We start from the raw sequence: 16587 nt of genomic DNA on the forward strand, positions 1-16587 counted from the left end.
CTGGAAGAGCACAGCACGGATTAACACAGCACGGAGCGACGAAGCGAAGCAGAAGGGGTGGATTGACTTGGTTTTTGCGTCGGCTGCGGAGTTGACTGCACACAATGTTGTAAGACTATTTTCATGTTATGTTTGAATTTCAGCAACCTCCGCCAACAAATTATGTTCCACAGACGACACCAAAGTTTATTAGTAAAAGAACTTCCTAGCCTTGTGTTTCCTTACAATTTTTTTATATTGCTGTCACAAAATGAGTCTTACAAATGTTTCTTGAGCAGCAGCCACGTGACCAGCGCCACTGCACAAACTGAGGACATGTTTTCCCGTATAACACCGCCGAACTGAGGTTCGCGACAACCATGGTTAACTCCGCCTAACCATAGTTGCGCGTAACAGTGGTTAAGCCGGCCGTGTAACTAGGATATAAGAGCGGTAAGAGCTATGACATCCACCGTGGCTAGCCAGACAACTTGGCTAGCCTTGGCTAGGACGTGGCTAGCCATTCGTCCATCACGCATCTCGGTCACCGCCACCGTTCCACGAGGACAGGTTCGAGGACGTCGAAGACTGGTTGACCAGCTTTCACCGAGTGGCGGGGTTCAATGAGCGGGACCGCGAGCGCAAATTGCGCAACGTTTACTTCGCGCTGCAGGACTCGGCCAAGACATGGTTCGAAAATCACGAAGCCTCCTTTACCACCTGGGAGGTTTTTCGTCGAGAGCTCCTCGCGACATTCACCACCAGCGAATGAAAAGAATGGCATAGGTCGCCCTGCACTCGAGATCACAGCAGGCAAACGAGAGCGTCGCGATGTTCATCGAGGACATGACGCGACTGTTCAATCGGGCCGGCCCTGCTATGCCCGAGGGCAATAAAGTACGCCACTTACTGCGCGGCGTAAAAGAACAGCTGTCTGCCGGACTGGCCCGTGGCCCGTGACCCGCCAAGAACAGTGGCCGACTTCACAAGGGAGGCAACGGGTATCGAGCGCTCTCTGCAGGAACGAGGCGCGCAATATGGACGTCAGGCTACCGTAGCAGCCGCTTCCCAGTACATGCCTACGTCGCTGCCCGCCGAGGAGCTTAGGGAGCTTGTACGAAGCCTTGCTCTCGAGGAACTGGCGAAACTTCCCCTTGAAGTTCCACAGGCCAGTGTCGCTGCCATAACGGACGTGGTCCGTGACGAAATCCGACGAGCTGTGCAGCCGCCCCCAGCTCCACACCCGGCGCCCTCCGTTATGACGTACAGCGAAGCACTACGAAGTCCTGGTCCAGCGATGCAAGCCTTTTACCCCGTCGTATTCGTGCCAGTACCATCTCTGCATTACCCAACTGCAGCAGTACTATCCGTGCCGCAGGAGTCCATGCCCCCCATGAGCAAAGCGCACGTGTGGCGTACGCCAAACAATCGGCCGCTCTGCTACCACTACGGGGAGCCCGGCCACATCCTGCGCCACTGCCCCTACCGCAGAGTGGGCTTAAGGGGGTTTTCACCTGACGCACCTCGACCGCGCTACGGTAAAAGACCACGGGATATAGAGCTGTACCTGGCGGATAACGTGCAGTCCTCGACCCCGCAGCGACGCCAGTCCCGATCGCCATCCCCAAGGCGGTTCTCTTCGCCCGGCCGCCCGTCGTCCTCTGGCCAGTTCAGAGGTGCGTCCCCACATCGGGAAAACTGAAGACGGCGTCCCCCGGGGGTAGGGCCGCCGCTACTGAAACGTGTCAAGAGCCTCCATCCGAAGATTCGCCGCGACGCTCCAATCAACGACGACCGGACCCGACGACCTCAATGACGCGCTTCACTCCATTTCGTTTAGTGCAAGGTCGCGAAGCCACAACCATGCTGGACGCAATGTTGCTTCCGACCAGTACTCCCTCATCTGTTATGGGTGCTGCTCACTTCGTTCGTCACGCCGAGGCCACCCGCCAACTCGCTCGACAGCGCATCCGGCACCAGCAAACCCACGACGCTCGCCGCGATAACCTCCGCCATAGAGCTGTTAGCTACCAGCCCGGCGTACAAGTCTGGGTTTAGCGACCAATCCGGATGCGTGGGCGCTCCGAAAAGCTTATGCGCCGATATTTCGCTCCTACGAGGTACTCCGCCGAGTCAGTGAGGTGAACTACAAAGTTCTTCCCCAAGGAACAGTTCGCTCCTCTAGACGGCCGACATCCGAAGTTGTCCATGTCGCCCGGATGAAGCCGTACCACGCCCGCTAGCGCTTGAGGCGTGTCTACACCTGTCGCCGGCCACATGTGGCGTCCCTTCTCTTTGCGCTCTTCATTGCCGCGGCACCGAGTCGGTGCCCTTCAGAGAGGGGGAGCAATGCCACCGTACGAACCATTCAGTCGCGCCGTACGGCGGCCGAACTGTTGTAGCTGCAACTTGTCATGCCTTGGGCGTTCGAGGGGCTCGAAGATCGTTTTCTTCCTCGCTCGAGCTCCCTGCTGTCTGGAACGCCGATCTTGTCTTTTAAAACCTGGGCTGTGCTCTTTAACTGTTTGTCGGGGACAATAAGTACATTAAAGTCCCCACCCACCCTGCCACCCTGGCAGGTGGCGGTTAATGGTTGATCGCGAGAGTTCGCTCACCGTTCTCAGCGCTAACATATGTAGCCCACATCTCTCCCTCATCACCCCACGTACGTATAAGCACGATTCAGGCATCCGCTGACCCAGAGAGCAAGTTATGCGCACTTCCTTTCCTTAAAATGATGGGGGTGTAAAATGTTGTCAACACCAATGACAATGAACACAATGAACGCCGACGGCCTCTGATTTCAGCGCCGCGTTTCTTACACAACGTTGTCAATGCCTGCAGCCCACATCTCTCTCATCACCCCACGTACCCATAAGCGCGATTCAGGTCTCGACTGACCCGTGGAGCCAGTTATGCGCACTCCCATTCGTTAAAATGATCGGAGTGTAAAACGTTGTCAATGCTAACGCCAATGAACGCCGATGGCCTAGGCTTCAGCGCCGCGTTTCTGGCACAGCTTTGTCAATGACCCCACGTACCTATAAGCGCGATTCAGGCGTCCACTGGCCCAGGGAGCCAGTATGCACACTTCCTTTCCTTAAAATGAAACAACGTTTTCAATGCCAACGCATGCAGCACATATCTGTCACTGCCGCCACGTGACACGAATGAGGTGTACACTGTTCCAAGAGGGCAGTTATGCACCTTTCCTTTGCTTTCCGAGCTCCCGCTCCATAGGTTTCGCAGCTTAAAGCGCGACTAACGTGTCCACTGTTGGTTACAGCGGACAACGGCGACGGCGACGCCGCGAAACGCAGAAACGGGAGCCAAAGAGCTGCGCTCTGAAACACGATAAGTCGGGAACCCAGCTCCGTAGGCTCTCCCAGGATATGGGGGTCCGCCAAACTCGAGATATGGCAAACCCATCGAGGAAGCGGAAGTCATGGCTTGAATTGCTCGTATAAAAACAAAATCAGCGGCGGGACCAGAAGGAATAAGCAACAAAATACTCCGAAATCTGTTTGGTGTCTGTAAACAAAGCAATTTGTGCTTGTAACGGCGGTCTTGACTCTCCATAGTCTGTCTGTTTAATTCTTCACTTTCCGAAGGACCTCCAACATAGGCAGACTAGATGCGAAATGGCACGGTAGCGCTGCCAAAAAATTTCGGCGGGCGATCTTATGGCTTCCAGCAGTTGGCACCAGCTGTGTATTTTGGTGCCACAACATACGGTGCTATGAAATGCAGAAAATAACCCGTCAGCATTGTAACAAATATGCAGGTGCATAATTTGCTCGATTTTCGAATCGTAGCTGGAGAATTTTGTAGCAGAACGTTACTAAGTGCAGCGAAGTCACTTCAGCAGGCGTGCTGCAATCTTTCGCAACTGACGTCCATCTATCCAGTTTATAGCCTCGAGTTTTTTTTCATTTTCGCGTGCATGCCGGTCTAGCTTTCCTTAAGGTCTAAGCTTTCCTTAACATCTTTGTTGTCGGCGTAAAAGACGAGCTCGGTGGGAGGAACGCCAGGGGCATTTTCTGATATCATTTCGCGTCGCTTAGCTAAACGTGCAATCCACTATAGCCTCTAACACGTCGCAAGCATCGCCACTGAATCGTCGCAGTGGTGGTTTCCTTTCGCTCCTGCCGCTCGTACGTGTAGCGGTGGTGTTCTGCTGTCGGGCACGAGAGCGCGGGGTCGAATCCCTGCTTCGGAGGTAGTGTTTGTGATGCAGGCGAAATGCGGAAACGCCGATCAGATTTCTGTGCGCGTCAAAGACCCTAGGTCGTCCAAATTAAACCATCTGCTCTGAGTGGCGGACCTCATATCTCCACAGCGTCGACTGATTACACTACTCAAGAAATGTTTGAATGTCAGCTTTTCGGCTTTTTGACCCAAGTATGGGAGCGCGCGCGTTCAGACCGACCGTTTATCTTCAAGAGGCGTAATAGTTACTGATGCTCTCGGCAGTCGTGCGGATGCACTGTGAAAAGCCTTGTAATGAATGTATTTCGATAACGAGCTCAGAAGGATCACAGCGCCGCGCGTGCGCTGCTGTTCCGCCCATTCATGAAGTTCTAGCAAGCAAAACACGACGTAGCCCAATGCGATTCGGTGTCGACAGCAGTTGCAATCCTTCTGTGGCGTACAGGCATCGGGACCGAACCATCGCGAAACTCCTGCACTACAGCCGCCGCAGCTTGAAGACTAGACATGCACCCGTGGTGTGGCGCCGTCTGTCTGCGTTCTACAGAAGCGCAAGTAGCGGCGAAAAAGATCTTGGGCTGCCGGGCGCAGTGACAGCATCTAAATATATACACCGTGACCTGCCAGAATCCGCGTGTTGGCTTCCGGCATACTTACGTTTTACACAGTCTTCTGATTTATCGCAGCTATGTTTTAGGTAAAAAGGACATTTTAGCCATCTCGGGACGGTAATCTACCAGTCTGCATTGACTTACTGTTGCTGTTTAGCATCCCTTTAAAAAAATATCATTCCTCGCTCTCTCTCGCAAAGAATAAAAGAGGTCAGTTAACACGAATCACATACTTACATAAAAGTGCTGTTTGGCTTAGTATGCTTTCATTGAAATAAATACGTTATCACCAACGAATTTTTGGCAAAGTTTATGTCCGTAGCATTTGGCATTCCTCTCTTTACTCGGCCTCTTCCGCTACTATTCAGCCACACAATTTTCAGTGGCACTCCAGTTGAGAGACCGAATCGACTACGGTCTAGCTCTCTATGGCGTCCCTAAACGGGAACTCACTAAAAGCTCACTTGCGATTCATAAGGTATTGCCTGGCTGTACACCTCAGGGCACCTGTTTTAGAAGTAGTTGTTTGAGAGGTACAGCGCTAAGAAGGATCTACCCCCCACCCCATAGATAACTCACTAAAGAGCAGACTGTAAGTTGCAGACAGTTACAGATACATATCCATGCTTATTTATTCTAAATAAGATGCACTCCACTATATGCAGGCCGCGTGCTCATGATGCGCAGAGACAGCCACACTATACCACACCACATGGGGATGCCAACACAACCCCGCAGTCCCAGTCATACACAATGCCACGCCGGAGCAGTGGGAGGTAGAACTGTTCAGCTGGGAACCCGGGGATCAGCTTTCACTGGTTGAAAGGGCACAAGCAGCCGCCGCGGGAGTCCTATACTCCACCCATGAAGACTCGAAAGTCCCTAAGAGCAGTGTATCAACGCTTTGTCTCTCTCCCTCTTGAGAGGTAGCTGGTCAACCCTGCTTACGTTAAAAAAAAAAATGACCGGGTGTTTACCTTTGTGCTAATGTGTATCCCAGACACAGCTGGAATGGCGGGAAATGCTGATGTAGTCGCAGTGTTCATAAGTCAAGGTGAAGGTGTGTAGGGCAGGCGTGTGGTACGCAGGACAGGTCATCCATTCCATCCAGATATATGGGCAAAGTATAGATGAGGGAAGGGGTGGAGAGTAGGCAGCGCTGGAGTAGTGTGGTGCACAAAGCAGCACCCGGGGTAGGGGTGTGCGGTAAAAGTGGGTGCGGTGTGCGCGAATGATGCCGCTGAAGACGTGACTGGGCCGCATATTAGACGCTTCTAGCAAGCCGGAAACATATTACCGGAGACGTATATCGGTTTACCGGATGCCTCCTTCCCACTCGCAGTGGCCCCGCCTGGCGCCAACCATGTCACTGCGCGTGCGCAGTATGCGTCCGGTAAAGCGGTAAACGTCTCCGATAATGTTTCCGGCTTGCTAGAAGCGTCTATTTTCTGAACCAGACGAGCGCAGATAGAGGTTGGTTGGTACACACTGACGTTGAGGACGGAAAGCGCTCTTACGCCCTCTCCGTCAGTTTTCAATACAGCTATCGATGCAAAACAGAAAAGACAGCTGAAACACCGGTGTCTCAAACACCGGCCGTATTCCCAAGAACTTGCCAAAGCTGAATTACTGAGTTGACGAGACTATTGCGGCTGAGGCTAGACAGAGTTGGCACGGGACCGGATGCTGGGAGCGCGTGGGCGTGGAATAGGGAGCCCTGCCCTGCTGTAGGATTGGCGCCCAGATGTCCCAGTTGAGTCACCCATGGAGTGATGACCACTTGGCGCTTTCTTGCCCTTCTGGGTGGGACAGGCCTGGTCCTGGGTGAGAAGAAGATAGGGGCTTTGTTTTACGCGACAGCGCATACAGCTCATTCGGTCGAAAAGCCGTCGGCGTAGTCGGCACGACGTGTCGGAAATAATCGGGGGCTGCGTAACAAAAATCGTATCATGTTAATTTCTGGTTTTATTGATTCATGACTTCTTGATGTGTGATAGGCGATGACGAGTTACTGAAATCATTATAATTAACTGATCAATAAAAGGAATGAAAAATTGAGAAAAGGGGGTTCAAAGGTGCGAAAATGCTCAGAATGAGAAACCAATGCTTGATGGTGCTAATTAAGAAAATTTAGAGTGTATAATTGATCGATTAACTGAAACATTTGAAAAGCATGAAAATTGCGTTCAAAGGTGTCAAACTGCTCAGGATAAAAAGCCTAATTCATTACGCTATGGCGTCATGCACTTCAGTCGGAGCTAAAGTCTACTCTTCAATTTTTAAATAACTTTCCAGGAGCCGTATTAAAGCTGTCGGTCTTTTAGACTACAAAATTACAGCGCCCTTTGAGCGGACTGCGTACACTGCTGACCGTGGGTTAGATTCCCGGAAGCAGTGCACGCACTTATATGGGAGGTTGAACGCGCGAACTCCCCTGTACTGAGGCTACGGTGTTGTTTGACGATCGGAATGTTATGAAAGCAATCGAAGCTTTGCGCTGGGACTTCCCTCATTACGACCAGTGGCAAATTCTGAAACCATACACGCTAAAAATATGGTTGTAGCTTGAGTGTAGACTGCACTAATTTAGGAATTGTTTTTGTTTATGGTAGATCAACGCAATGGACTAGACGGCAAGCGGTAGCTGCAGGCTCGGGATAAATTCTCACAACGTAAAGTTTTCTAAAGGCGTATAAACCCCTAACTTTTCGGTGCGTGTTTTCTTCTTTGCAATGGTGTGTAAGGCATTATTATACCTGTATTACCACATGCCATTCTCCTACGATCGCTAAATATTTTACAATGGATTTTTTTTCTCATGCTGTTTCGGTTTCAACAGTCAAACGATGAATGCGGCATCAAAATCTGGTTAGAGGTCACATGAGGCACGAAAAAACTGCAATAAAGTCGCTACTCCCATATTCATTGTCCTGCCGGCTCTTGAGGAAGGCCAGCTTCGGCGCTGTGGTAAATTAAAACGATGATGCAGCGATTATGTCCCAGTATTTCGATGCCTCACGTGACATATAACGTCACTTTGACGCCACAGCCATCCTTCAGCTGCTGTAGCCGAAACAGCATGCTAGAAAAATTCGATCATAAATTATTTACTGCTTGCAGGCGAACACGACACGGTGATTCATGCTTAGTAGTGTCTTCCGTATCACTGCACAGAACACAACAGGCCACCAAAATTAGGTGTCTATCATCTTTAAGTTTAGCGATATCTAAGCGCGCAGGCATTTTAGCATTTTGCTTTCAACAAAATATAGCTGCAGCGACCAGGATTAATTCGGGAGATCCGAGATAACCAGCCAATTGTCACTGCATCCGCACGAACTGGGTTTTGCGTCACTTGACTCCGAAAGTCGGCTGTTTCCAACAGGCGCAGTGTTCTATCCGGCCTCACTCTTACCAAACGCCTGGGAGAATTATTTCTCCTTCTCTAAGGGGATCTTTGCTTCATGTAACACAAGACCGCCGACACTTTTTTGAACAAGAAGAAATTAAATTCAGTGCAATCGGTATTCCTATGGTTCCTCAGTGTGTACTTCCGTACATTTATTTGCTAAACGGCAGAAAAAGAGAACGCTCTCCAGCGATCGTATTTAGCCTGAACGCTTCCTCTCCACTCGTATTACCGCCAGTCATTTTCATCCATTTTGAAAGCGGCCGCGCAGCGCAGGTACAACGCCCAGTGCACTCGAGAGGAGAAGAGTGAAAGGAAGAACGAAGTGAGGCAGCAACGGAAGCTCGATGGGGAATCATACATGCGTTGGCTGTGCTGCCGCAGGGACGACCAGCACAGAGAAAGAAAAAAACAGGACAGGCCCCAGCTAACTGGGCTGCGCTAAAAAAGTGAGGCGGAAGGCAGGTGTTTTATTTTAGCTGCAAAGAACTCGGCTTCCTTAGCCGGTTAATAACGTATGCATAGTCAAGGCAACGGTGCGCACATCGCACATAGACTCGTGACCGCCGCGGGACGCGCTCCAATCGCCCCTCGCCTACTTCACAGCACATTTTCTTTTCCAGCTTTGCATGTCGCGTTTGTCCGAACGGTTTCCTCGATGGCCAGAGTTGTTTTGATCGAAATGGCTGGGCGCCTTAATTAACCTAAATCAAAGACGATAGCCAACTGACCACCTTCGTTTGTTTGAGATTGTCTGCCTCGGCGCTGCAAGCCTGGTGTCGAGAAAACTCGTCTATGCCAGCTTTTACTGAGACAGCCAGCGGTGAACCGCTGCTAGTGATGCTCGCCCTCACACAACGATCAACCCAAGTCGTGGTCCAACATAACATTTCAACTAAGCTCCAAAAATAAAAATTGTAGAAATTGTGCCCCCATGGATTAACATGAGGAAGATTAACATACATTCAGTACAATTACCAACCTTGCACGTAAATTAGCGGCCCTAAATAGTCTGGGCAAAGTATGTTTCATGGCGGCCAGTGCCGTTCTGAACATGTGGGAGAAAAACGTTCCCCGGTACGCTTAAGCGAAGCATGAAAATAAAAGGTATTTTGTAAATGAACTAGCGCTTTACCCCTCAATGTAAATTTAAGCCTCTGCAGGTCGCATGCATTTGTTTCTTCCCTGAAAAGTTGCAACGCGTGGACGCAGAGCGCGACGCGGCGTGCTTCACGCTCGTAGCTGGCGTGTGTTTCCTTCCAAGTAGTAGAATACAAGCGGCACTTTTTCTTGCCGAGTTGCCCTGGGCTGCTGTTTAGTGCCTAGGCAGCGCTCCGTATTTGTTCTTCGTGAATACTGCAACACTTTTTTCGCTGTCTTAATTAGAGCACTGCAGGGGCTCGGGCCGGTACCAAAGCCCGGGTCGGAAGCAGCCCACAGGCCGGGCGGGGTCCGAAAATGCGCCGCTGTTTCACCGTGCCTGCAGTGGGTCCAGGCCCGTGCCTGCAGTTGAAGGCGCGAGCCGGGCTCACATCCGCACATAAAGAGCCTGGGCCCGACTTTTGATTCATTATTGTAGCGCTGAAGTACACTTGGGGCGTTGTAGCAGCGACACGGATGAAACAGGGCCATGGCGTTGGCTGAGAAAAAAGTTACTTAACCCTTATTTGTTATTCTTTCGTGCCTGCAATAGCTAAATTTCTAAATTACTTTAGAATTTTCGAAAAACTCTCTTTTTCCTGACATTCAGACCTAAAACGAAGATTAAGGCATTCCAGATGAAGATACTCGACAGGGCTCATAATGCACAACAAATTCATTGCTTCCAATCTAGAAATTTAAAATCGAGTTATATCTGTTCGAGGTGAGATAAAAAAGTTTTGAAATGTGCAACTAGCCCCCTCAGTAGATACAGCCGAATTATGTCTTCACTGCAGAACGCGCACTGTTGTGCTCAGTATCAATATGCACCGCACGCGGTGTAATAAGAGCTAAGTTCTCGAAGCAATGCGAACTGAATGGTGCTAGAAAGCGTTGGACTTAGCTGCAGATGCAAGGAACAAAGTACACTGAATGTTTGTGCTAGCCGGGTGCTCTCTGACTTGGGGCATTGATTTACCATAAAGCGTAAACCTCACTGTGGTTCTATCGGACGCGTTGCAAGCAGTATTGAGCGCAGCAGTACGTGCCGCCATTTGCATGGCACTAATATGAACTGTGGCTCTCTGCTAAGCGAATATCTGCTGTCACATCATTTGTGCTTCAGTTCATTTTGAACCCAATAATAAGTGTTCTGCAGTGAAGACACAGTTTGGCAGTATGTGGCAAAGAGGCTGGTTGTAGATTTCAAGGATTTTTTTTATTTTTTTATTCACAATACACAACAGGGCCCAGAAGGGCATTGAGTAAGGGGGACAAAAAAGAACAAAATGTGCAAAAGAAGCTAATAATATAACATGAGATACAAAAGATGAAGTAAAAAGAAACTAATGTACAAGGCAAAACTTAAAGGCGGAAGTATACTTAGGTTACAAGTTACTTATTAGTAACATGAATGCCGGACATTCGGCCAAACAAAACGGAAAGGCAAAGAAGGAACAAAAGTACACTGCAACAAAGAAAATCAAAGATAGGAGAAAAAGCGATGTCATGTGAGATATTTACGTAGCTGATCCTGGAGTGATTGATGGTTGCCGATGCATGCGATTGGCGAGGGAAATCCTGGAAGCTCATAAAATATCACAACGCGGTAGTGACACGTGCATTAGCACACCATCTATTTATCTAATGGAAAAAGAAAGAAACTTTCTAAGACGCACTTAGTGTTTGTAAACAGTTTCATGACCGGTGGCTATTCCACGCCTTTTCGTCTCTTTTTCTTTTACCGGATTTTTCTAGTTTATCACAGTTTTGTCATTCTTTCAAGTTTGCGCATGCGTGTCTTTGCTCGAGAAGGGATGTGTCTTTCGTTTATCGATTTCATTCAGTTGTAAGTTGTAGCCCCGTCCTGTCCTCATCTTTCTGTGTCCTGTTTAAACGCTACGTTTGTTCGTTCAGATTATGTATGACCAACTGGCCCCACAGTGTACTCTGTTAAGCATGCGATACTGTCAGGAAGATCATCCCAAAGAGCGATGGCACGTGGTAATGCAAATGAATAAAAAGCGAGGGTTCTTCTGTGAATGCGTTTTATGCGGTTCTGGTTATGTAGGCGGCGTGAAATGCGTGTAGGCGTTTCAAGGGGAAATAGACATGGCCTTGAGCTGTAAAGATATCTATGAAATAAGCAAAAAAGCGCAATGGAACGGCGAATGTCTAAAGGCTCAAGGCCGATATCAAGTTTTATCGCTGTTATGCTGCAGTGAGGGCTTCATTTGCGTGTAATGAAGCGAGCGGCTCTGTTATGAATTCTAGCATGCTAGCTGATTAAGTATTTTTGATATGGAGACCATGTAGGTGATGCAAATTCTAGTTGCGGCCATACGAATGTGAGATATGCCAGTTTTCTAACACTGTTAGGGGAGGTTAGCAAATTCCGACGCAGGTAAACTAGTGACCGTCAGGCTTTGGCACAGATGGCTTGAATGTGTGTGGCCCATGAAAGATTATGCGTCAGATGAATACCTAAATACTTGTACGATAACGCCCGAGACACTGTAGTGCTATCTATGATGTACGAGAAGCTAGAGTTTGTATGCTTGCGTCTGAAAGAGATAATATTGCATTTTATCGAGTTAAGCCTAATTTAGTACACCAGTCCCAGATGAGGCTCTGGTCACATTGGAGAGTGAGGTGGTCATCCATGGAATTGATAGGACGATAAATGATGCAGTCATCCGCAAAAAGTCGAAGGGAAGAAGATATGCCAGCGGGTAAATCGTTAATGCATATTAGAAACAATAAATGACCAAGAACACTACCTTGAAGCACACCAAATGTTACGTCACAGAGTGAGGAGGTGAAATTGTTAACTATTGAGAACTGGTGACGAAAAGAAAGAGAGTTTCAAAGCCATGTCAGTGTTAAAAAATCTAGGCAAAGAGCAGATAATTTCGAGAACAAGCTGGAATCTGCAAAACGGTCAAAAGCTTTAGCAAAGTCCAGAAAGATGCAATCAGTTTGTAGGTAAGCGTCCATGTTGATGTGCAGGTCAGTCGTCAATTCTAGTAGTTGCGTGTCACAAGAAAATCCTTTTCGGAAGCCATGCTGTTGAGGTTGTCGTAAATGTGAGAGGCGATAATGTGCTCGAGTAACTTGCAGCAGATGCATGTTAGTGAGATGGGGCGATAGTTTTCTGGCGAATTTCTGTCCCCGTTCTTGAACACGGGGATGACCTTTGCAATTTTCCAGTGTACGGGGAGCAAGCAAGATGATGATGACTGCTGAAAGAGATGGCAAATAATTTGACTACAAGTCGATACAGTGCTCTTTAACATTTTAGAATTAATGTCATCAACACCAGCGCTGGTGGAGAGCTTCACGTTTGTAATGAGGATATACCTGCAGCGGTGATGTTAATAGGGGCCACATCTGGATAATCGAGGTCAGGAACACTGGGTATGTTGGAATGATCTTCCTGAGTAAATACAGACGCAAAAAATCTGTTGAATTCATGCGGGCATTCGCTGTCCGAAAATGGTGTGAGGTCGGCATTGCACAATGACATGTGGTCACGAGTCCCGACATGTGGTCACGAGTCCCGTCAGGAGATATACGCCAAATTTTTTTCGGATTCGATTTTAAAAGAGCAGGTAGGTCATGATAAAAGTATTTGTTTTTGGAAGCGCGAATAGCAGTACAGTAAGATTTTAGGCATTCACTGTATTTTTTCCAAGCAAATGGCGCGGACACAAGCTGAGCCCTTCTGTACAAACGCTGTTTTTTTTTTCGGTGACGGTGCAGAGACCTGTTGTAGCTGGGGTTAGATTTATCGTTTGAGATACAAACCAAGCGAACATATTTATAAACTACAATTGTTATAGTGTTCTTAAAAAGCATCCAGTTTAGTTCAACAGACCTGTCCGAAAATGAAGGCAAGAACGTTGTAATGAAAAATTCGTTAAGTGCGATATTCACATCGCTATAATTGGCTCTATTGTAATCACGAATTTGCCTCGATGTAGTACCTTGAAATTTTAATGAGACAGTAAGCTGTAATTGGATAACCTTATGATCGCTGAAACCATCTAGGAATAGCACTTCGCGAACCGTTTCAGGCGCGCTCCAGAAAACTAGATCTAGAATATTGGAACCACGAGTTGGTTGATTAATAACTTGAAAAAAATTAAAATCCAACTTGAGGTTGATGAGCTCAACTGAGGTTTGGCATGCGGATGACAAACTTGACCGGTCTATCCGAGGGAAATTGAAGTCGCCAACCAGGTAAATGATTTCTGCTGGGCATTTCTGGATGGCAGACGTAATACTAATATGAAGCCGTGAAATGAAGGAATGATCAGAATCAGGTGGACGGTAGCAGACACCAACAAAAACTTTCTTTGATGATGTTGTACAAGCAGCCCACACTATTTCAAGGATGGAATCAGTACTGGCGACAAATGAAGGCAATGCTTTCTTGATGGCGATAAGGACAGAACGACCTCTTTTAGTGGAACGATTACGGCGATAAATATTGTAGTTATCAAGACTGGGAAAAACATCATCCGCTACATCTGGATGCAGCCAAGTTTCTGTGAGTGCCACGATATCGCTGTCAGCATCATCCAAGAAAGAACGTAGTTCGTGACGCTTAAGGAGCAGGCTTCAGATGTTTGTAAAAGGAAGTGATAACTGTGGATCAGTGAAAGATGATCAGGCCAATGGCCGAATGTTTGTGCTCCGGCCTAGCTATCCTGAGGATTATACAACTGAGTCAGTCGCGCTGTCATACATGTGTATTCTTTTGTCGATGCGCAGTTTATCAGCAACCAGCTTGCCCTTCTTACTCTGTTGTTTGGCGAACTCAAGCAGTTTTTTCCTTGCTATCCTGGTTGACCAAGAAAAATCCTCTTGGATAGAGTGAGTCAAGCCTTTTAGCTTGTTCCCAGACGCAAGAATTTGCTGCTTTCTTTAAAAAGTGAGAATTTTGCGATGATGGGCCTAATCTTCTCGACGTCAAACTTTCCCAGACGATGGACAAGTTCAAACTGGGCGTCCGTAACCCTAATTCCCAGCTTTTCGGAGCAGAAGATAATTATTTTTTGCTCGGAATCACCCCAGCTCTCATTCACCCCATCCTGAAGTCCGAAAAACAGCAAGTTCGAGCGCCGAAGCCTGTTCTCTGCGTCATTGCTTCTCCCGGTAACCTTAACTAGCTTTGCTGTGATTTCGTGCAAACCAGGGTCAGGAATGCTGGCATCGGTTTTACTATACAATTTTGTTATGGCTTCAAGCGTTGTAACTCTGTCGGTGAGCTGTCTTATTGCAACATCTGCAGCATCCTGTTTTTCCCTGACACCCTTGAGTTCATTTAGTATCGTTGTTTGAGCGGACTCAATCCTTTGAACTGTTTCCTACACAGAAGCATGCAATACCTCTTGAGTTATTTGCTCAGGAGGAGGTCCAGGGTTTGGCTCCACATCACCAGCAAGTAGAAGCAGCAATGACCGGGCAAAGGAACAACATCGCGACACAGACAATATCAAGCGCTTCACCTTAACGCGGAACTCTGTTGGGCACGAAACCGCAAGTATACAGTAATCAGAACTCGTAGGACAAGTAGCACCTTCCATGTAGCTAACCTGCGTAATCAGGACAGGTAAATGATGCATGCCTGACACAGAATGTTAGAAGTGGTATAAAATGACTTGGCATGTTCCCCAGCAAAGAATTACGAATTGAGATGAAGCCCAAAATGTGTGGGATCCATAACGATGACCTTTCGCCCCGAAAATGGGCATTCCGATGACCGCTTGTCGCAGGGGTTCCGGATAATGTCAAACGATTCATAGTTTTGTGATGCATACGTTTATAAAACTTGTTAACTGATATAAAGAGGTATTATACCGCATTAGGGAAAGTGGCTGTAAGTATCAATAGTATTACAAAATCCCTGTGATAGACGGCGCTGCTTGTGTCTTAGAAGGGATGTTTGCGCCGCAAAGGAAAGATCCACGAATGTTTGAATTTCCGCGAAGAAAAGATCCGCGGGTGTTAGGATTTGTTCTTCTCTTAAGTGGACCACTGTGACAGTGTTGGCGGAGAATTTTTCTTTCCAAGAAAATTTACTCCAATTAAAATTTCCAGATTACAAGCATCAAAGTTTGTGCGTAGTTTGAGCCCTCTCACGTATTTTATTCTTGATCCTTTTTAGGTGTCAGTCTCATGGAAAAGTCACTTCTTGTGGACTTCGGAAGTAAGTTTCATAAAAAAACCTATGCTTAAAGGGGTGGAGAGACCAAATTTGTGGTTGGCACGTCCTTTGTTTCAAACGTTTCTTATTGTTCCGGGAGGCGCGATACACACTCGAAGATATAATCACAGTGAATCATTTAATATCTCATCTTTAGGTGAACGATTTTCGGTTTCCGTTTCTGAACGCCGAGTTGGACAGTGACGTCACTACCTAGGGTGCTAAACTTCTTTTGGCTGCGGCTGTGGCTGTGCCCCGCTCATCGTACGTCACTGTACTTTGGTACGACGTCAGTAAAACTTTGGTTTATCTACCAGCGTAGTGACGTCAGCGTTAATCGCGCTAGCGATGGGTCTAGATCCTGAGAGTGAGCATTTCGGTAATCTTTGGAACCCAATTAAAATATTTTTTAAACGTTTGTTGTGTCCAACAAATAGCAGTGAGTGCCCTTGCGTACAGAGGAATCTCATAGCAGGCTTTTTATGGCCTCATAATTTGGTGTCTCCTCCCCTTTAACAGTTTTAATATATTTTAGCTTAACCTACAGCAGCAGGAGAAAGCAGAAAAAAATACTGCGGCCTTAAAGTTAACAATGCTTGTGAAAAGAATTTCTAAAATCGACGCATTTTTGCATTTTCCTGAGGCAAGAAAACAAAAAAAAATCGTTGCATGGCTTCATTAATAAAATCATAACAAACAAAAAACAAGTGAAACATGCTATAAATAAAATTTCTCATTGTACCCTGTTTCACGTTCCATTTAAAAAATTTTCACTCCAGCCATTTTTTTTCTTGTTCGCGTGAACTTCAAAGGGCGCTCCCGTGGGGAAACAATTATTTCCGATCGCCGCGGTGGCTCAGTGGTTATGGCGCTCGTCTGCTAGCACGAAAGACGCGGATTCAAACCCGGCCGCGGCTGTCGAATTTCGATGGAGACGAAATTCTAGAGGCCCGTGTACTGTCAGCGTACGTTCAAGAACCCCAGGTGGTCTAAATTTCCGGAGCCCTTCACTACGGGGTCTCTCACAG

Source organism: Amblyomma mixtum, chromosome 3 (genome assembly GCF_055824585.1).
Source record: "Amblyomma mixtum isolate Tamu chromosome 3, ASM5582458v1, whole genome shotgun sequence".
Taxonomy (NCBI): domain Eukaryota; kingdom Metazoa; phylum Arthropoda; class Arachnida; order Ixodida; family Ixodidae; genus Amblyomma; species Amblyomma mixtum.